This window comes from Scyliorhinus canicula, chromosome 1 (assembly GCF_902713615.1).
Source record: "Scyliorhinus canicula chromosome 1, sScyCan1.1, whole genome shotgun sequence".
NCBI classification, from domain to species: Eukaryota; Metazoa; Chordata; class Chondrichthyes; order Carcharhiniformes; family Scyliorhinidae; genus Scyliorhinus; species Scyliorhinus canicula.
Genome location: NC_052146.1, coordinates 233,246,656 through 233,269,037, shown reverse-complemented (window position 1 = coordinate 233,269,037; position 22,382 = coordinate 233,246,656). Strand labels below are relative to the sequence as shown.

At 46.1% G+C, this 22,382-nt stretch overlaps 1 long non-coding RNA gene across 2 annotated transcripts in view; it reads left to right on the top strand.

The window, feature by feature from the left end:
* LOC119972489 overlaps positions 1-22,382 on the top strand; it is a 101,659-nt gene that overhangs the window by 62,377 nt on the left and 16,900 nt on the right. The window lies entirely within an intron of this gene.

Sequence of the window (22,382 nt, the reverse complement as noted above, 5' to 3'; positions counted from 1 at the left end):
TTCACATTCATTCACTGACATACTGAATAGCTATTTAAATGTCCAAAAGCATAGTGGTTAGCACAGTGGCTTCACAGCGCTAGGGTCCCAGGTTCGATTCCCGGCTGGGTCACTGTCTGAGCGGAGACTGCATGTTCTCATGTTCTCCCCATGTCTGCGTGGGATTCCTCCGGGTGCTCCGGTTTCCTCCCACTAGTCTCGAAAGACGCGCTGTTAGATAATTTGGACATTCTGAACTCTCCCTCTGTGTACCCGAACAGGCGCCTAGGAGCGACTAGGAGCTTTTCAACCACTGTGTTAATGAATGAAGGGGCACCACAATCTGCTAGCTAATGCTGTAAAGAGGGTGTGTGGATTGGCTTCCCTCAACAATCCTGCGCTATGAGGAAGGACTCCCAGAACAGCTTGCACTCTGCATTTTCTGAAGCCACCCATTACAGAAGTCTGGTCCTTAATGTGGACCTCTGAAGTTGGTTAACAAAAATAGAAGATGAGCGGTAATCCAACAGTGTTTGCCCCTCCTCGGAAGATTCCATCTAATATTTTCCCAAAGTTATGTGTGGTGATGGACTCGTCATTATTCAAGTATGTCCAAGCTGTAAGTGACTCCACCAACATTTGTCCGTCCTCTCCTCACTGGAATTTCTGCTGTGGGATGGCTATGCACATCCACAGAGCTGGCAGTTCATGCTATCATTTTTGGTGTTGGTTGAATCTCTACAGCTGAGCCACCTCTGGCCTTTGCCAGGGCACATTGGGCATTGCAGGTTTGGCATAGATGATCCGTCAAGCATGTTAACCAAATTTCAGTGCATTTTGCCAAAAGTCTGCACTGTGCAAGTTTGTAGGGTCCTTTTTCAGAATGTTCTTGCATTGTTGTATTGACCTCCCAAAGTTAGAAGCAAGATAACCAGTAGCATTGTAGTGAAGTTATACAATGTTACTGGCATCATGAATAAAGATAAATAGATTTTCAAAATTGCATGGGTGGCACACGTACATATTTCTGGTGCTGTCTGTGCTCAATGCCATTTTTGTAAAGGCATTACCACAGGCACAGAGTGTGCGGCACAAAAAAACAGAGCAAGCTGTTGGTAACATCAACCAATGCGTAGTACTGATTGGATGCCAGCACTGTAATATTTTACTACAAGATTCAAGATAACGTCCGCTCTTAATTGCGCATAGTTGAAGACACATTCACCAGCAGAAAGGAACCCGAGCAGCACTTGGCCTTTAGTTCAAGAATTCCATTTAATCATCTTGCTCCCAGACATGGGTGCAGTAGTTCCTACCTCTTATAGCGACAGTGTGACAGGAAGAATCAACAGAGGTGACACAGAGGAGGACAAGCTGTTGAAAGAGTTAGGAGGAGGGGTTGAGCTCTCAGTATGAGGCTATATCTACCTCAAATCTTTCAGGATAAATCTCCTTTGTCAACTCAATGTTTATTATATTGCATTATTAAGGTAGTCTGTACTATCAGGAATGTGGGAAATTGATGAGATTAACAGTGAATTTAAGATGAAATTAAAATAACAAATAAGTAACAAGACTAGAAGGCATTTGGAGGAATAAGAAGATGTGATTTGCACAGAAACAACATTTGCAGGAGTCTAGAGATGTTGAGGTGCGAATAGCTATACCAGAAAATCTGTTTACCAGAGATCAGTGAGATTATACAAATGGTAAATTCTGAAGGCGAGTACTTTCAATGTGGTAGATAGCAGAATCCACAAAGGGGAATATCAAAGAGATTGACCATATAACTGTTTGCTCCCTCATCGGAGAGCAGGCTAGTTTTCATGCAATAACCTGACAGGCCAGTTCCATCTGTGACCTGAGCCACAGAGGCCTGTTCTTGCTAACATTTAAAGCCACAGCAGTTTGCAGAGACTCTCCCCAAAAAGATGCAGTTTTGTGCCTTTGCTGAACCAGGAAGAAACGTTTGCCCAGACTTGGTCACCAAAGCGGTATTAACTGGATTTGACAGTCGAGTTACTAACATTGGACAATGTTTGGGGAAAGCGGTGTCTCAGTTGAATTCAGGGAACATTGGCATATTTTGGGAACAAGAGGTAACTTGAGATAACACAGTGGCGGGCATTCTCTGTTTGGAAGACTATGTTCTCCTACCAAACGTGAATTGGAACTGATTTGCGCTCCCAATGAGGAAGTAAATCAGCATCCCACGCTATGAAAATTTATGCACGGTGAGGAATATGAGGGTTTCCCAGAGACCTACAAACTGGAGGTACCCCCCAGAGACCCCCTAACTTGAGCGAACCTGCAGAGGTCCCCTAACTAGAGCAACCTCGCAAGAGATGTCCTAACTAAAGGAATTCCACAACAGAGACCCCCTAACTAACAGAACACCCCCTGAAAGGAGACCTGTGTCTGGAAGCTAGAGACAAGTCCAGATGATGGCAGTAAAAAAAGATACTGTTGTAACAATCACCTGGGCATTACACCTGCTGGCTCAGACAGTGGAAGCACCACATGTCCATCCCTGAAAAGAGAAAAGCAGTGGCCTGTGCTTACACCGCTCAGATGATTTAGCTGCAAACCATTCATTCATTTCTCTCAGTGGGCTGTGACTGACAGCTTCCACAAACATAGGTGTGAACCTTGCTTCACTCATCTCCCTTCATGGATAAGTAACTCTGAAGTGCTGCAACCACAATATTTGCAAACACCAACCACTTCAAAGAGAGTTAAGTGCTGTCAATTTCCAGTTCAGCACTTCAAAGTCACTCAAGCATGAAGTAGGGGGGGGTGATTGGAATGCACTTAACGAACATAGTGGTTAGCTTGGCACCTGGCGTGAACCTTGATTTTGGCCGGATGCCCAATTCTTTGCCTGATCGCGATCCGCGTTCCCGGTGTCACGGGGCGGAGAATTTGGCTAGTGAGTTTAGTTATTTATACATTTAAATGTCACAGTGTATATTAGTCCTTTGTCCTGTGCGTTTTCTTTTCTTTTACTTGAATAAATATTCTTTATCCAATACTTACACAATAACTGAACTGGTTCCTCACTGGGCTGTACGTTGTTTCCTCAACCAAAAATACACCATTAAGAACCCATATTTCCAGTTATCCTTCAAGGTTTTGAGACACATTTGCAGGTAACATCAGTGGAGTTCTTAACATTACTGAAATATAGCGCCTATTTCAGGCAGACCTGGAGCATCAAAGCAGGGTAAGGACGGAATTGCCTGTGACCGTGAAGGTGACTGTGGCTAGGAATATCTATGTGTCAGGGCAGCTTTGCGGATGGAGCAGGTGATGTTTTCAAAATCTCCCACTTTGTTCAATGTTTCATAAGCAAAAACATTGAGACTCTGGATGCGCAGAGGGCTGAATACATTTCATTCTCTCTCCATTGTGTCTGCTCCGCCATTCAATCATGGCTGATATGTTTCTCACCCCATTCTCTTGCCTTATCTCCATAACCCCAGACAACCCAGAGAGTGGGTTTCAGACAACAAGGTTATCTATAGATCACCTTACTAATCACCTTACTCAGATGCATAACCCATGCACACGTGGACAATGTGAATATATGAAAAATCCATGCTGCCACATAAAATGTGATGCAGCAGGCCATTTGGTGTTTAAACAATGCTTCCATTTCCTGGACCGTTCAAAAGAGTTGTGCAGTACTGAGCAGCGGATGAATCAAGATTCTTTGTGGTCTGCTGCAGGCTGCACAGCTTCACCACAGCTTAGCCTGTGCCATCACGGTAGCATGGTGGTTAGCATAAATGCTTCACAGCTCCAGGGTCCCAGGTTCGGTTCCCGGCTGGGTCACTGTGCGGAGTCTGCACGTCCTCTCCGTGTGTGCGTGGGTTTCCTCCGGGTGCTCCAGTTTCCTCCCACAGTCCAAAGATGTGCGGGTTAGGTGGATTGGCCATGATAAATTGCCCGTAGTGTCCTAAAAAAATAAGGGGGGGGGGGGGGGGGGGGGTTGTTGGGTTACGGGTATAGGGTGGATACGTGGGTTTGAGTAGGGTGATCATTGCTCGGCACAACATCGAGGACCGAAGGGCCTGTTCTGTGCTGTACTGTTCTATGTTCTATGTTCTATCACCTCTACGGTGAGGAGTTGAGGGGGAGGAAGGGAAAATACAGACAGCACTTTGCACTTTTTGACTGGACTGTGAGGCATCAACTCATCTGACTGCAAATCAAACCCAGCCCCAAATGAACATTTACCAACAGTTCCACACTTTATATTCCCTTTGTTATGGACCTTAACAGCAAGTTCTAGACCACAATGCTAAATAAAAGCCACCAGGAAACAAATTTTCCCAACCAACTTTATCCGAATGAAACCATCCTATAATCCATACAACCTTCAACTAATCATCCTTGTACATTCCTTTAGTACTTTTGAGAGCCTTGGATTGTCCCTGTGCTCCTATGCAGTGCTACCGAAGTGGCTGCAGCATGGTTGCTGGAGAGCTGCTGATTTTCAGTGAAAAAGACTGCATATAGCCTTGCAGGGTAACCTCAAGCAGCTCTGGACTGAGGAGTTTTGGCTTTGGACACGACCACCTCACATGCATGAGCAGACTGACTGACAGAGGCCAGCAAGGGCACTGGAGGAGTGATAGCGGTGGGAGGTGTGATGAATGTAGGAATTTCAGCTATATTGGATTGTAAGTATTTGGTGAATTAAGGGTTAAAAGACTGGGTTAGAGTGTGTTTGACTGTTGCAGTCAGGTTTTTAAAAATAATCTTGGTTTGAAAGACAACAAAGCTTTTAGGAGACTGAGGTGTAATTAACCTTTGCTTTGATTAAAGGGATTCTCTGGAGAGCTAATTAGCTTTCAGTATGGTGTGATGATGTCATTGCTGAGTGGAGCTGTGGGGCGGAATTCTCTAACCCCCCGCGCCAAAATCATGCAGAGAATAGCTGTTCATGCCGGAAATCCGATGAGACGGCGCTTCTGCAATTCTCCGCGGACCCGCCAGTCGAGCGCGTGCAGTTGATGCGGAGCTGGTCGGGGGCCGTTGAAAGGGCTGCGATTCTCCACACTCAACGGGCTGAGTGCCCGCCAAGTTCTGCCGAGTCCTGCAGGCGTGGTTCGCATGTGGTCCCACCCGGAGGGACCTCGGCGTTCTGGCTGCGGGGGCCTTCCTGGTTGGGGGGGGCGGGGTAATTCGACTTGGGGGGGCCTCCACAGTGGCCAGGCCCACGATCAGGGGCTACTGATCGGCGGGTGTGCTCATTCCGGGGGAGCCTATGTTCCTCCACGCCGGCTGTCGTGCACATGCACGGATCTGCACCGGCCGTGCAGGGCTGCCTTTCGGCGCTGGAGTAGCGTGCAAGCTCTCCAGAACCATGTTAGCCCCTCGAACAGTGGCGAATTGATGGGGCAAGAGGCCCATTGATGCCGGCGTACACCACTCTGGTGTTTACGCCGGTGTCAACACTTGGCCGGGATTTCAGAGAATCCCGGCCAAGGTTTTTTGAGAAAGTATTTTCAGTTTCAGTTCTGATTCTGACTGAACCTGAGACCAAGTAAGGCAGTTTCTCACTGTAGGGTAGTTAAAAGAGATTAACTGTATTTAAAGCAGTGCAGACTTGTCTGAGGACAAGGGAGAGCTGAAACGGCTTTTGAAGACATATAATCAGGGTTTATGCATGGATTCTGACTGGAATCAGATCTGTTTTGTAAAGCAGCGTCAAGAGATCTCTTTCTCAAAGAATATCTCTGTAAAGCAAGTATTCCGCTGTGCCATTGGTATTTAGGGTGGACTAAGAGCTGAGATGGTCTATTTTCTTCTTGTTGAAGTGGGAATAAAAATTACAAGTGAGGGCATTGTATTCTCTGTGTTGAGCGGTATTGTTTAAGGGATAATTATACGTTATTTTTTGGTGTGATATTAGAGATTTTAATACTGTGTTAATATTGAAGTTTTGTTTTAAAATATCATATCCCTACTTCTTTGCACAATCACTCCTGGTGCAAAGTATTCTTTCCTCACAGTCTTACAAAATTAAAATAAAATATTGAGGTTTCTGTCCACTATCCATGGCACTGTTGGGGTCTGGTCTGGGATTGTAATAGAGAGTGAAGGCTGTTACCCTGAGAGAGGACAGTAGGATTGTGTACCACGGAGTCATTGCTCCTCCCACAGGGTGGCCCCCTCAGCAATTCTAACAATGTGTTGGAGAACAGCTGTTGCTGGACAGTCATGGTAACCTGCAAGACCCTTTTCAGACTGGTACCTCAATTCTGAAGGCAATAATTTAAGTGTGCATGGCAACAAGCTGAGCTGGCGTTACTTCAGTGGGCACTTATATTGGGTGGCTTCTGCTTGTGGTGCAATAGTTGCTGAGATATCAGCTAGCCAATACTGTATCGTGAATGGGCCCTCAAATTGATCATGGAGTTGGCCACTACTTAAACTCTTGGAGAGGATGTGCTCCAAGGTTTCCTGTGCCATGTTGTTGCTAGACTCCTTCATAGTCCTTGAAATTGGAGTTTCAATAGTCCTTGAAATTGGCTGCAGGCTTTCTGGAAGCTCCAATTCACCAAGTATTTTATTATACACACCTATCAGAGTTCATCAAGAAGCTGTCTCATCAAAAACCTCATCTGGCTCTCTTGTAGAAGAACTAGTGTGCAACCTTTCCCCCCAGTTAGTTAGTCTCTGCATCATTCTTGTCCTCTGCCCTGTTTTCAGGTCATACATGCTTAGTGTAATATCATATTCAGATCCCGCCTCTAAGATATCCTATAAAGCATGTGCAGTATCTGAGCAGCTCACTGGGAGAGTGAGTGACAGTGGGTGGGATTCGCTGACCTTGATCATTCTCGTAAGGTCATCAAACTGCTTGAGGCTTCCAGCTGTTTTGGTGCTGACTCTTGTAATTCTCTATGACAATGATATCACCACCAGCTTGTCCATGGAAGGGCAATAAATGCTTGCCAGTGACAATCACAACCTAATAAAGAATATATATATATAAAAAACACTATGGTCCAATTCCTTTCTACCTTCTGCACAAAGATCCCCAATTTGTGTTGTGCCATAGGCACTCATCGTGTAGGTTAGACATCCACTCACTTGCAGCACCTGCTCCAACCAGAACATATCTCCCCTTAAAGGCTGACTTTAAGTTATGCAGGCTAACTTCAAGTGGCACTAGCCTTGTGCAAGCCTGGGCTCCCTGCTGAGGTGTGCAATCACTTCGCTGCAGATCTAACGCTGGCTGCACATTACGATCATTTAAATGAGAAGGTAGCATAACATTTGCAATTTATCTGCACCAGAAGGGTAGGTGCGTGTTAATTATGCACTGTGATTTGCTACCCTTTATCGGGCTGTTCAATTTTGCCTCCATTGTGTTTTTTTTTTACTTTCCAAAGAACCTTATTCAATACATAACACAAAGTGAATGTGGGTCATCCTGATAGGCTATTATTATCTTTGCAGGAGATTGTGAAAATTCAGGCAGCTAGCATTAATTTGCACCTATTTTTGGGTGTGGGGGATACGATTTGTGATCTGCCCACACCTATTCCCGTCGAGGCAGGCAGCGCACAACTTTCACGCTGACTCCTGATTTAAAGTAATGTCGGCGTACATGCCAGCATGATCTGCACTGTTGGCCGGCTGTACACAGAACAGGAGGTCCAACAGCGTGCAAAGCTGGCATGGGTTAGGACAATTGCTTTACAGCTGCAGGGTCCCAGGTTCAATTCTTGCTTGGGCCACTGTCTGTGTGGAGTTTGCACATCCTCCCTGTGTGTGCGTGGGTTTCCTCTGGGTGCTCTGGTTTCCTCCCACAGTCCAAAATGTGCAGGTTAGGTGGATTGGCCATGATAAATTGCCCTTACTGTCCACAATTGCCCTTAGTGTTGGGTGGGGTTACTGGGTTATGGGGATAGGGCCGAGGTGTTGATCTTGGGTAGTCTTTAGGGGCAGCACGGTAGCATTGTGGATAGCACAATCGCTTCACAGCTCCAGGGTCCCAGGTTTAATTCCGGCTTGGGTCACTGTCTGTGTGGAGTCTGCACATCCTCCCCGTGCGTGCGTGGGTTTCCTCCGGGTGCTCCGGTTTCCTCCCACAGTCCAAAGATGTGCAGGTTAGGTGGATTGGCCATGATAAATTGCCCTTAGTATCCAAAATTGCCCTTAGTGTTGGGTGGGGTTACTGGGTTATGGGGATAGGGAGGAGGTGTTAACCATGGGTAGGGTGCTCTTTCCAGGAGCCGGTGCAGACTCGATGGGCCGAATGGCCTCCTTCTGCACTGTACATTCTATGTAAATTCTATGTATTTCAGCTGGCCGGCAGCTATTAAAGGGAGGCTCTACCAAACAAAATGAGACTGCCCCTAACTGTGAATGCTGCATTTGGAGAGAAGATAAAATGGAACAGCAAGGTCGAGAGAGGTCCCTCTGCTTCACAAGATGTAGTGTTGGAGGTCTTAGTCATGGATGTTGACTGGAGACATGTCACGTTTCCATGGGGAACCGTGGGAGGCCATCATGGAAATTCCTCCAGAGGAAAATTCCCAAAGTCTGGCACTGAGGACCCAGCAGCTGTGCCAGAAAAAGTTTAATGATCTCACCTGGTTGTCAAAGTCAGTGAATACGTCTTCAAAAAACATCTTCTAATCACCATATTCCATTACTCATCGATCAATAGATCCTGGCACTTAGGAAGTACAAATCAAATTCAAACATCCCCTCACTCACCTTCCAATGAAGCCAGCATTGCATCAACCTGACAATATATGGGCGGCATGGTGGCACAGTGGTTAGCACCGCTACCTCACAGGGCCTTGGACCTGGGCTCAATTTCTTTCTTGGGTGACTGTCTATGTGGAGTTTGCAGGTTCTCCCCGTATCTGCGTGGGTTTCCTCCGGGTGCTCCAGTTTCCTCCCACAGTCCAAAGATGTGCAGGCTAGATGGATTGGCCATGATAAATTGCCCCTTAGTGTCCACGATGAGCAGGTTATGTGGGGTTACGGCGATAGGGAGGGGGAGTGGGCTGAGGTAGAGTGTTCTTTCGGAGGGTCGGTGCAGACTCAATAGGACAAATGGCCTCCTTCTGCATTGTGAGGATTCTATGGATGTGGCAAATTGACCAATTAAGTCCTGTCCAGAAAAAGAAAGACAAATCCATACTCTCACCAGCAGCCTACTCTCGCTCATCAGAATGTTATAGAATGTATGGTTGACAGCACTCTCCAGCAGCATATATTCAGTTCATCGATGTTCAGCTTGGTTTCCACCATGGCCACTCCTGATCTTATTACAACCTTGATCCAAACACGAACAAAAGAGCTGAACGAAGGAGGAGAGGTGAGAGTGACTGACCTTAACATCGTCAGCATTTGACCAAGTGTGGCATCAAGGAATCCAAACAAAACTAAGGGCATGCTCTAACAAAACGGGAACAAAGTCCCATTGCGAGCATGTTTAGCCTCATGTTTCCTGGTGCTTGTAGCGCAACGATATTAAACGTTAAGAAAGAGAAAATGCTGGAAAATCTCAGCAAGTCTGGCAGCATCTGTAGGGAGAGAAAAGAGCTAACGGTCATCGGACCCGAAACGTTAGCTCTTTTCTCTCCCTACAGATGCTGCCAGACTTGCTGAGATTTTCCAGCATTTTCTCTTTCGTTTCAGATTCCAGCATCCGCAGTCATTTGCTTTTAGTTATTAAACGTTACTTGGGTTTGATAGGGGGCCTGATCAGGGAACGCGTGGCCGAGGCCACATATTGCCTCGTTTTCTGCACTGAGGAACTCTGCTTGTTGGACCTCCTCAGTATAGCGAGAGATCGGGACGCTATTTCAAAATGCATCTGATCTCTGGAGGCCCCAGCATGACCCCGCCCCCGCCCCAAGCCCCAACACACTATGAGGGGGTCCCCGGGTCCCCTAACACCCAGCCCAACACCGGCACAAGGCACTCCCGGCCTGATTGCCACCACGTGAATAATGCCAGTTTGGCACCTTGTCAGTGCCAACCTGGTACCTTAGCAGTGCACCTGCTGGCTGGCAGTGCACCTGGACACCTTGCAGTGTGAGGCTGGAACCAAGATGGCATTGTCAATGTGTCATGTTGGCAGCACCAGAGTGCCTGGGTGGCACCAGCTGTGGCAGGGAACCACCCTGCCCAAAGGGCATGCACATGGGGCCTCCAATACCCTTGGAGACCCTCACAAATGCCATTCCATCTGGTGTGTACTATCTATAAGATACATTGCAGAAACTCATCACATCTTCTGTGACAGCACTTTCCAAACCCATGACTTCTAACACCTCGAAGGACAAGGGCAGCAGATGTATGGGAACATCACAACCTGCAAGGTCCCTTCCAAGCGACAGACCATCCTGACTTGGAACTGTTTCACCTGTTCCTCCACTGTTGCTGGGTCAATAGCCTGGAACTCTCTTCCTAACAGGACTCTGGGTGTGCCTACATCACATGGACTGCAGCGTTTCAAGAAAGCGGCTCATCAGCACCTTCATAAGGGCAGTTAGAGATGGGCAAAAATGTGGGCCTTGCCAGCGATGCTCACAACTCATGAAAGAATAAAATAAATCATTTATTCTTTTAATAAGCTAATTCAAGTTACTATTGCCTGTCTGCAGTATAATCATAGTTGAGAGCCAGAGACCCACTTTGTATTATTGTGACAATAGTTCACTACAGTAAACAATAACAGCATAATTTATGGGGCTTTAATTTCATTATTTGCTGATTTTCATAATTCTTTTCTCAATTAGCACATTAGGTATAGGGCAGTGTTCAGCAGCCTCATCACGCCCGACTTGGTGTCTGGACCAGGCCGTGGCCTCTCACGGGACTTGTGATGCTCAAAATGCCTATCGAGATTTAACGGAATCTTGCGAGACTTCTTGATTTGAATCGCGCCCTGACTGGCCATTAGGCTCATTTAAATATCCGTTTGGGGGATTCTCCTGGCGCCCACGACCTAACGACTATACCAGGAGACTTCACGAGGGCACCGTTGAGGACCGGTTTCCACAAACGTGGACCAGTTATAATGGCACCCCCGGGGGTTGGGGGGGCTCCCAGGCCATTAGAGACCCCTGGCTGGTTGGGGACAGGGGTAAGTTGCACCTTGGCACTCCCTCTGGCACCTGGGCACCTTGGCACTGCCAGCCTGGCATCCTGGCAATTCCACATGGGCACCCTGGCAGTGCCAGGTTGACAATGCTAGGCTGGCAGGGGCACTGCCAGGGTGCAAGGCTGGCAGTGCCAGCGATCGGACCCGGGGGGGTGAGGCAGTGTTCCCAGGGGCCTTATTTAAATTTGGGGGGTGGGGGGCGGGGAGGGGGGGGGGGGGGGGGGGTCGGCGAAAACCAGAGAGAGGGGGCTTAAAGCAGAGGGGAGGTACGATTGGAGCCGCAGATGAAATGGTGCCCCGATTTGTGAGGAACCTTTCCTGCAGGGCTGGCCAAATGCAGCCTTGGTGGAGAGAAACAGGGTGTCAGCACAGACTGGCTGAAGCAGGAATGTGGATCAGAGATGTTACAGAAATAGGGATCAAAGGATATGGAAGGAGGATCAGGGTATTGAACTGGATGATCAGCCATGATCATAATTAATGGCTGAGCAGGCCCGAAGGCTAAATAGTCTCCTCCTGCTTCTATTTTCTACGTTTCTATGTTTCAATGCGACTTTGTAATGGGAAGCATGTTTATATGAAAATGCAGTTGAGAGTTGAACAGTCTGCGGAGATTGTGAGCAGTGAGCATCAGTCTGAGAAAGAGGCTGAGGCCAGGGATGGAATCATTGGTTGGCAATCTTGGACTTTGGGACAGGGGTGGAAGATGATTTTTTTAAAAATTAATCTACGGGATGTGGGTGTCACTGGTTGGCCAGGATTTATTGCCCATCCCTAGTTGCCCTTCAGAGGGTGGTGACGAGTTGCCTTCTTGAACCGCTGCAGTGCTTGAGGTGTTGGTACACCCAGTGGGCTGTTAGGGAGGGAGTTCCAGGATTGTGACCCAGCGACAGTGAAGGAACAATGATATATTCCCAAGACAGGGTGGTGAGTGACTTGGAGGAGAACCTCCAGGCGATGGAGTTCCCAGGTATCTGCTGCTCTTGTCCTTCTGAATGGCAATGGCCGTGGGTTTAGAAGGTGTTCTCTAATGAACCTTGTTGAGTTTACTGCAGTGCATCTTGTAGATGGTACACGATGTTCGTCAGTGCTGGAGGGTTTGTTTGTGGAAGGGGGAGAAATCAAGCGGGCTGCTTTGTCCTGGATGGTGTTGAGCTTTATGAGTGTTGTTGGAGCTGCACTCATCCGGGCAAGTGGAGAGTATTCCATTAGCCTCCTGACATGTGCCTTGTAGATGGTGGACAGGTTTTGTGTGGTCAGGAGGTGAGTTACTCGCTGTAGCATTCTGAACCTTTGACCTGCTTTGGTAGACACATTAGTAATGTGGATAGTCCAGTTCAGTTTCTGATCAATGATAACCCCCAGGATATTGATTGTGGGGGATTCAGCAATGGTAATTCCATTGAATGTCAAGGGGCAGTGGTTAGATGCTCTCATGTAGGAGATTATCATTGCCTGGCACTTGTGTGGCACAAATGTAACTTGCCACTTGTCAGCCCAAGCATGGATATTGTCCAGGTCTTGCTGCATTTGGACAGGGATGCTTCATTACCTGAGGTGTGGTTAATGGTGCAGAACATTGTGAAGTCATCCGCAAAAATCCCCACTTCTGTCCTTGTGATGGAAGGGAAGTAATTAATGAAGCAGCTGAAGATGGTTGAGCCTACGGCACCACCTTGAGGAACTCCTGCAGTGATGTCCTGATACTGGGATGATTGATCTCCAACCACCATAACCATCTTCCTGTGTGCCAGGTATGACTCCAGCCAATAGAGAGTTTTCTCCCTGATTCCCATTGACTCCAGTTTAGCTGGGGCTCCTTGATGCCATACTCAGTCGAATGCTGCCTTGATGTTAAGGGCAGTCACTCTCATCTCACCTCTGGTATTCAGCTCTTTTGTCTATGTTTGAACCAAGGCTGCAATGAGGTCAGGAGTCAGACAGAACCCAAATTGAGCATCTGTGAGCAGGTTATTGCTGAGTAAGCATTGTTTGATAGCACTGCTGATTACTCCTTCCATCTCTTTGCTGATGATGGAGAGTAGACTGATAGGACAGTAATTGGCTGGGTTGAATTTGTCCTGTTTCTTGTGTTCAGGACACACCTGGGCAATGGTGCCAGTGTTGTAGTTGTACTGGAGCAGCTTGGTTAGGGGTTTGTCAAGTTCTGGAGCACAAGTCTTCAATACTTTTGCTGGGATATTGTCAGGGCCCATTGCCTTTGGCGCATCCAGTGCCTTCAGCCGTTTCTTGATATCACATGGAGTGAATCGTATTGGCTGAAGACTGACATCTGATGCTGGGGACCTCTGGAGGAAGAAACATAGAAACACTGAAAAAAGAGGGCTAGCAGGAGGCCATTCAGCCCTTCACGCCCGCTCGCCATTCATTAGGATTATGGATGATCATCCAATTCAATAGCCTAATCCCGCTTTCCCCCATATCCTTTCATCCCCTTAGCCCTAAGTGCTATATCTAACCGCTTCATGAAAACATACATTATTTTGGACTCAATTACTTCCTGTGGTAACAAATTCCACAGCCTCACCACTCTTTGGGTGAAGGTCTTTCTCCTCATCTCTGTCCTAAATGGTCTACCCGTATCCTCAGATTGTGATCCCTGGTTCTGGACACATTACCATCGGGAACATTCTTCCTGCAACAACCCTGTCCAGTCCTGTTGTAGGTTGCTATAAGATACCTGCTCATTCTTCTGAACTCCAGCGAATACAATCCTAACCGATTCAATCTCTCTTGATATGTCAGTACTGCCAAATGCCATCCCAGGAGGCAGTCTGGTAAACCTTTGCTGCACTCATTCTAGGGCAAGAAGATCCTTCCTTAGATAAAGAGACCAGGGGCAAAATTCTCCCCTATCCGGCGGGGCGGGGGGTCCCGGCGTAGTGGAGTGGCGCCAACCACTCCGGCGTCAGGCCTCCCCAATTCTCCGCACCTTTAGGGGCTAGGCCGGCGCTAGAGTGGCTCCCGCTCCGCCGATGGCGCCAAAACTGGCGTCAACGGCCATTGGCACTACACCTCCCGGCGTCGAGGCTGGCCGAAAGGCCTTCGTTGGTCCGCGCATGCGCCGGAGCGTCAGCGGCCGCTTGATCACTTTGCATTGAGCTTTTAATCCAAGTTCCTTATGTAAATTAGAGACAATATTGGCCTCAACACTGAACCCTGACATGTTACCTTCCCCTATCTTAACTTCAGCTTCTAATGAGCGATTTGTGTTTTCTAGGATTAACCTTGAATTCCTACTGTTTTGAGTTGAGCTAACAGCCTTTCAAGCTGAACCTTATATACCTTCTGGAAACTGAGATGCACATATTACAATGACACCCATAGTCACTTCCTCGAAAGCATGTGTTTGTTTTGTTATTATTTTAGAATTTGATGTGTGTCCAATCTGTTGGATCTTCACCATGTTCAGTGACTCATGTATAATTATTAGTGCCTCATAAATTTCTTGCCTAGGCTCTCTCAGAAATCTGGTTTGTTCGATGTTAATCCACTGTGGCCATGTAGTAATGATAAATAATGTGCGCCACTCCTTTAGCAATGTCTAATTACCTTCTCAAACTTTAAGCTTATCAAAAAAGATAAGCTTGTTTCTCCTATTGACCTTTTCCTGTTGCTATTATTTAGCATGTTCTTGCAGACAGAATATTTACAAGGTTGTGGTTGAATAGCTCAGTAGAATACCACTAAAATTGCACCAATTGCACAGGTTTGTTCACTGCTTTTGAGTTACAGACTTTTATTGTAGTCTGGAAATTGTGTTAGTTCAAGACCAAGCATCAAAAAAAGAAGACATCTGGTAAAAAGAGCATGGTGGGGGATTCTCCATTGGTCTACTCCGAAATCGGGGCATGCAATTGGGCGGAGAATAGCTCTCTATGCTGAAATCATGGCAGATACCGGTGTGACACCAAACCGCGATGCTCCGCTTCCCCAACAACGGCGTCAATGCGACGCACGCCACGCATAGTTAAAACACCATTTACATCTCATTAGTGGGCCCATCCACGATGCTCCAGCCTACTATAAACCTGGTGCCCTGAGTCCTATAGGTGACCAGCCTCCTCCCCCTCCAGGGCACCCCCCTGGATGCCCTCTGGCCCCAGTTGGCCCATCAGCTGTATGGACGCTCCAGCACAACCTGTCCCATCCTTTCGGCTGCAATCAGTGTGTGTGTGTGAGGTGTACAGTTGAAGCGCAGCTGCAGCTTGTCAGCCCTGAGAGTGTCCATCACGGACCCGGCGATTCCTGCACTGTTTTATGTGGGTTTTGCTGGTGTTCCACCAGGCGCCGGTGCTAGCCCCTCACCGGTAGTGGAATCGGTGCAAGTGTGGCGCTGATTATTCGGGTGTGAATCTCCACGGATTTTCCGTTGGCGTCAGCACTTAGACTCAGAAACGGAGAATTGAGCCCCATATTTGTTCATAAACTTGCAGTCACCCCAAACACCAAGTCTGTTTAACCATCATCCAAACTAAAATTCAAGGACCCGTGCCATGAAATGGCCTGCACACTTCAGAACAAAACAGAAGACACATTGATTCTAGGAGCAAGCTGGGAGTTGGGTATTCTGTGGCGAGTGTTTTACTTCCTGCCTTGCCAAAGCCTCTCCACCGTCAACAAAACATGAAATCTGACTGCACACTACAAATAAAATTGCAAGGTAGCTTGTCCCTCCTTATCTCAATAATCTTCTCCAGGCTGACAACCATCCAAGTTATCTGTGCTCCTCCAATTCTGGGTTCTTGAATATCCAAGATTTTCATGACTCCATCATTGACAATGGGCATTCAGCTGCAAAACCACTAAGCTCTGGAATACCCTGCTTAAACCTTTCCTCTTCTTGGACTTTCCTTCCTCCTTTAAAACACATATCTTTGATCATGTTTAGGTCATCTGCCTTCATTGGCGGGATTCTGCCGTAATCGGCGGGGCAGGCAACTCCGGCGGGACAGAGTGGCGTGAACCACTCCGGCGTTGGGCCACCCCAAAGGTGCGGAATCCTCCACACATTCAGGGGCTAGGCCTGCCCCGGTGTGGTTTGCGCCCCGCCGGCCGGTGGGAAAGGGGCTTGGCGCCACGCCAACCGGCGGCAAAGGGCCTCCGCCGGCCAGGGCGAGTTGGCGCATGCGTGGGAGTGCCAGCGTGTGCTGCCATCAGCCCCACGCATGCGCAGAGCGCTTTGCTTCCCCACCGGCAATGGCGGACTGCTACAGCCGCCTGTGCGGAACAATAGAGTTCCCCCACGGCACAGGCCCCGATTATGGACCAGGCCACTGTGGGGGCACCTCCCGGGGCCAGATCCCCCCCCCCCAAGAACCCCGGAGGCCGCCCGCGCCGCCAGGTCCCGCCGGTAAGGGACCTACTCCAATTTATGCTGGCGGGACTGGCAAAAGATGCGAGGGACTTCTGCTGTGAAGTGTGTGATGATATCCATAAAGCAAGTTTGTACATAATATTATGCATGGCCTCTGACCACTAGGTGGCAGTGTTAACCAACCACATGACACTGTGGCTGGGGAGTTGGGAGTGGGTTGTGCCAAGGGAGTGATGTATTTTACAGTAGCTCTACAATAGTTAATTAGCGTTAGTAGTTTATTATTTTGTTTATCCCAGTTATCTTTATCACGCAGTTGTTCCATAATAAATTATTTAAATTAGATGTTCTGTAGTTCATCATTCACTTTGACCAGTCTACAGAACATGACATGGCACCAGGATTGATGATTTACTAAAGAATTTGAAGATTCTGTATGAAAAAATCCGAACCATAAAGATAACTTTGAAGGAAAAGGAAGAAAACACATCTTTGCTACTAACTTTGCTAGCCACTGGAATCTGGTGCTCAATGCACGGTAAAACTTTGAAGTCTGGGATGGAAGGCACCAAGGCACCTCAACAGCTTCGGATTACTGGTATTGTGGATGAAAATAGGAAGGTTTTTAAGAAACAGTTGAAACTCTATGTTGCAGTCCTTGGTCTGCGGGCACAGCCCGATGAGATGTGTATTGCATGGTTGCTCACTACAGCAGGTCTCCAAGCAATTAAAATCTTCAATACTTTTGTCTTTCAAAATGAGGCTGACAGCAAAAGCTTTGGCAAGTTCTTAAACAATTGGATCTGCATTGCTCCCTGAAATTTTTTTTAACCCTTGAGCGATATATATTCCATCCATGCACCCAGAACGCGGGAGAGGCATTCAATAGCTTCTTCACTGCCTTGCGATTGAAGGCACAGTCGTGCAACTTCAGCACACTCCAGTCGCCAATGCTACGTGATCAGAACATTTTCGGAATCTCCAATGCTAAAGTGCATGAGTGACTTCTGCAGGCATCAGACATGCAACTTGAAAGTGCAATTCAGATATGTCACACTTATGATCTTGCTGAAAAGCAGCTCAGCACGTTTAATCTCCGGCATTTTGGCGCAAAGGCAGAAAAGACAGCAGATGCCATTAGTGTGGTGACACAGCTGAATACGAAACATGCTCCTAGTGCGGGCGGCCATTTTGAGCAGCCCTCCTGATCCTCCATTTTATGTCCACAATGTGGCAAATGGCATTTTGCTACGGCAATGCCCTGCTTATGGAAAAACATGTGCCATCTTTCATTGCAGGTATAATTATTCATCCAATGTTATTTAAGGAGAAGGTTTGAACAAATGAAAAGTGTCAGCACTATTGATGAAGTGTGCCTAGAGGACACATTCTTTGGAGACATGATCTCCAGCGAAGACAAGGAGGCTCAGGTCACACCAACTAACACTGTATTTGTACCAATCTGCAGCAATAGTGAATTGAAGGCAGATAATCATAAGGATGAATGGACAGTGCCAATAAAGATAAATGGCACAGTGATAACAGTCAAGCTCAACACTGGTACTAGGGCAAACGTCATCAACCTGTCCGATGTAAAAAATCTGCGAATTGAACCAGAAATAGTTAACAGAAGGGTATTGTTAAGTGATTGCAATGGTAGCGAAATCTCATCATTCAGAGAATGTGAGCTTGAAGTCAATGTAAAGAACAAAACTCAGAAGTTCAGATTTTCTTTGGTGACGGCAGACCGCGAGTCTTTAATTGGAGTTGAGGTGTGTGAGGAGCTACAGCTCGACCGATAAGTTTATAGTGCATGCAATGCTGCAACAAGCCCTCATCCTTCAGGAGACTCCATACTGAATGATTTCCCTGAAATATTCCAAACATTTGGTACATTACCATACACCTTAAGATTTAATTAAAGGAAGATGTGAAGCCTGTGATACATGCACCGAGACGTGTGCCAGCGCCATTAAGGGATAAACTAAAGTCAGACCTAGAGAGAATGACTGCCTTGGGTGTCATGAAGCAGATTGAAGTCCCCACGGACTGGGTTAATTCAACGGTATGTATAAAGAAGCGCAATAAATAATCTCCACAATGGCTATTCTGTATTGATGATGTCAAACTAAGAGAAGAAACTAAGGAGGACCCAATGTTGCAGAAGGTAAGAATATATATTTGAGAAAGATGACCCTGAAAACCCTGCTCTAGTTTTTACAACGTGAGAGCAGAATTGAGTGTTGCAGATGGAGTTTACTGCGAAAAAAGAGAATCGTAATTCTGAAATCTTTAAGATTGCTGGTTCTGAGCGAACTCCATATAGAGCACAATTAAAAGAAAAAGCGCAAAGAGAGAGTGGAAGACAACGTCTTTTGGCCAGGCATCCTCCAGGATATCAACACAATGGTTCGAAACTGCACACGGTGCAGGAGAATGAATGTCTGCATAGTGTAGTGCAACGTGTTTTAGTGATGTGACTGTTGTTAGGACACTCTGGGCTATTCCAGCCCCATGTGCCCTGGAGTCACAACGCAAGTGAATGGACCAATAATTCTGATAAAAATACCCAAAGTCTTCCACCCAATAATTACAGTCACCGGGTTTGTAAATGTAAACACGATTACTGTTTATTTATACCAAGAATTACCAAGAAATATGCAGTAAATACAACTATGCAACATACAACAATGCAGCACGGTAGCATGGTGGTTAGCATAAATGCTTCACAGCTCCAGGGTCCCAGGTTCGATTCCCGGCTGGGTCACTGTGCGGAGTCTGCACGTCCTCCCCGTGTGTGCGTGGGTTTCCTCCGGGTGCTCCGGTTTCCTCCCACAGTCCAAAGATGTGCGGGTTAGGTGGATTGGCCATGCTAAATTGCCCGTAGTGTAAGGTTAATGGGGGGATTGTTGGGTTACGGGTATGTGGGTTTAAGTGGGGTGATCATTGCTCGGCACAACATCGAGGGCCGAAGGGCCTGTTCTGTGCTGTACTGTTCTATGTTCTATGTTCTAATACAGGAAGCAAACAAAAGGCACACCGTGCAATCTGTTTCAGTTCCAAATGTTGGAGAAATCTGCTCGTCCAGAAGCAGAAAAGTGACCACTCTGCCAAAAACAGAGGCAAGGGAGAGATGTCAAGCCAAATCCACAAAGAAGATTGCCGAGGATTCTTTGAAACACCTCAGACTATTATGATGTAATTACCAGAAGTAGTATGCAACAGTCCTGAAACATCTGAAGGACATATGGAACAAATACAACAAAAGGATGATACATCAATACATGAAGAACATCAAACTCAAGCAACAAACACTAAAACAAATAAAGAACCTTTGCAAGTTCAGCAGAGAAGGTGCACAAGAATAGAGCCAGAAAGACTGAACTTATAAGAGACTGTAAAAAATAAATTCTGAACTTGTAAATAGTTATGCATATTATGGTGAAACGTAAAACGTAATTTAATATATGTAAATAATTTTATTTTCCAAAGGAAAGGGGATGTTGTGATATGCATAAAGCAAGTTTGTACATAATGTTATGCACAATCTCCGGCCACTAGGTGGCAGTGATAACCCACCTCATGACCCTGTGTCTGGGGAGTTGGGAGTAATTTGTGCTGAGGAACAGACATATTTTGCAGCAATGGTTAATTAGTTAGTAGTTTATTATTTTATTTTTCTTCGTTATCTTTATCGCGTAGTTGTTCCACAATAATCTATTCAAATTAGATGTTCTGTAGTTCATTATTTACTTCGGCCAGTCTACAGAACATGACAAAGTGCCTTGGGTGTTTTATTGCTTTTAAGATGCTAACTAAATACAATTGTCATTGAATGGTTTAGATGGAAGGCTGAAGATAGGTACTTGCCTCTATCCCCCTTTAGTTTGCCCCATAGATGTGGCAGGTGAAAAACATTTCTGTCTACTGTTATGCTTTCCCAAACAATTAGGAGTGATAATTGTTGTTGATGGGGTGGCATGATAGTGCAGTGGTTAGCACTGCTGCCTCACAGTGCCAGGGACCTGGGTTCGATTCCAGCCTTGGGCCACTGTCTGTTTGGAGTTTGCATGTTCTCCCTGTGTCTGTTCGGGTTTCCTCTGGGTGCTCCGGTTTCCTCCCACAGTCCATAGAAGTGCAGGTTAGCTGTATTGGCCATGTTAAATTGCCCCTTAGTGTCCAAAGGTTAGGTTACGGGGGAGGGTGGGACTGAGTGGAGTGCTCTTTCAGAGGGTTGGTGCAGACTTGAAAGGCCAAATGGCCTACTTCTGCACTGTTGCAATTCTATGATCTATAAGTTGGCAGATTGGCTTGCCATTCCATACAATTGCAGATCCCTGGGTTTAAACATCCCACTATCACAATTCACTTTCTCACATTGGTATGCTACCAATAACAAAATCATAAATCCATTCTCTATAATGCTACCAATAACAAAATCATAAATCCATTCTCTATAAATGGATTTACATTTTTGCTTCCCAAAGTGCAGCGAGGAAATTTTCCCCCATGAAACACATCCTACTTTCTTTGAGGGGTGAAACAGAATTGAGCTGATTATTTGTAAAGAAGAATGGTTGGAGAACAAGCCCAGCTATGTCAGAATCAAAATGCCTGCTGGTGGAAGTTCACAAGGCTCAATCAGGCCTACTGTATCTGTTAGGTAAATAACCAGCAGAATGCACTGTTGGTAAAATAAGCTGAGGTTTTGGAATAAAAATCAGGAAAAATGCTACTTTTTACACAATTGGTGGTTGAAGGTCCTTGCCAGCAACCAGCATTCTAATGGTTCAATGCAGGCTGTCTGTCAATGCTGTGTCTGAAGGCAAACACTACTGATAGAGCTGTAAGGAAATAAAGAAAACCTTGACAAGCATTTGAAGTTCGCAAGCTGATTTGTGCCAGCTGCTCTCTAGCAGGTAGGACTAGTGCCAAGGCAGACACTGCCAGAGCAACACATGCCTGCTGGCATTGTCAACTTGTTAGTTTTTAATAGAGTTGTATTTTATACTGGAATAATTTAATTCTGATTTCTGAGTACTAATATGTCCTAATTATCAGTTACCATAACTTGACCCGACACTGAGCCTGGTTTAAATAAAAGATGAGGGGATAGTCTCCAAGATGTTTATAACCATATTTATAAAAAGAAACAAAATATTTTTATATACTTGTACAAATTATCTCTGATATTATTCCGCATTGACCTGGCTCTGATGCTTATTGCTTTAAGGAAGATATTCCCACTGACATTTTACCATGTAATTTGCAGGTTTAGATTATTAATTTGCACCAACTGTCTCCTCCTTCTGATGCAGAATCACATTTTTAAAACTCTATTTTACGTGAATTTGGAATTAGCACAGTGACTGTTCCTTAGCTCTCTACTCTAATAATGGTGGCGCTAATACCTTAATCTTTTCTCTGTAACTTTTCCATCAATCTTTTTGATAAGTGCCTACTCATTTGAACTTGTAATAGAGTTGCAATTTTCTGAGAACATTTCATGTCTTTAAATTTTTTTATGGTAATGAATAAAGAATATTTAGAAAATGGTTTCTGCATCAATTATAGTGAAATAAGCTGTGCATTTTGTGTCATTCTATTCAAAATTTGATTAGCTGGTGAGAAAGATCTATTTGTTCAGAAGGAAAAAGGCTAACAATTGTTGAAAGCAGGACAAAACTAAGCTAACAAATAATTTTCAAAGTACTGTTGGATGGATTTTGTGACTGAAGTAATGCTTATTAGTACTGTACTTCACAGTGCCGTTAAAATTACGGAATGCTAGGCGGTAAGGTGGTGCAGTGGTTAGCATTGCTGCCTCACGCCACTGAGCACCCGGGTTTGATCCCAGCCCAGGGTCACTGTCCTTCTGGAGTTTGCACATTCTTCCCGTGTGTGCGTGGGTCTCATCCACCA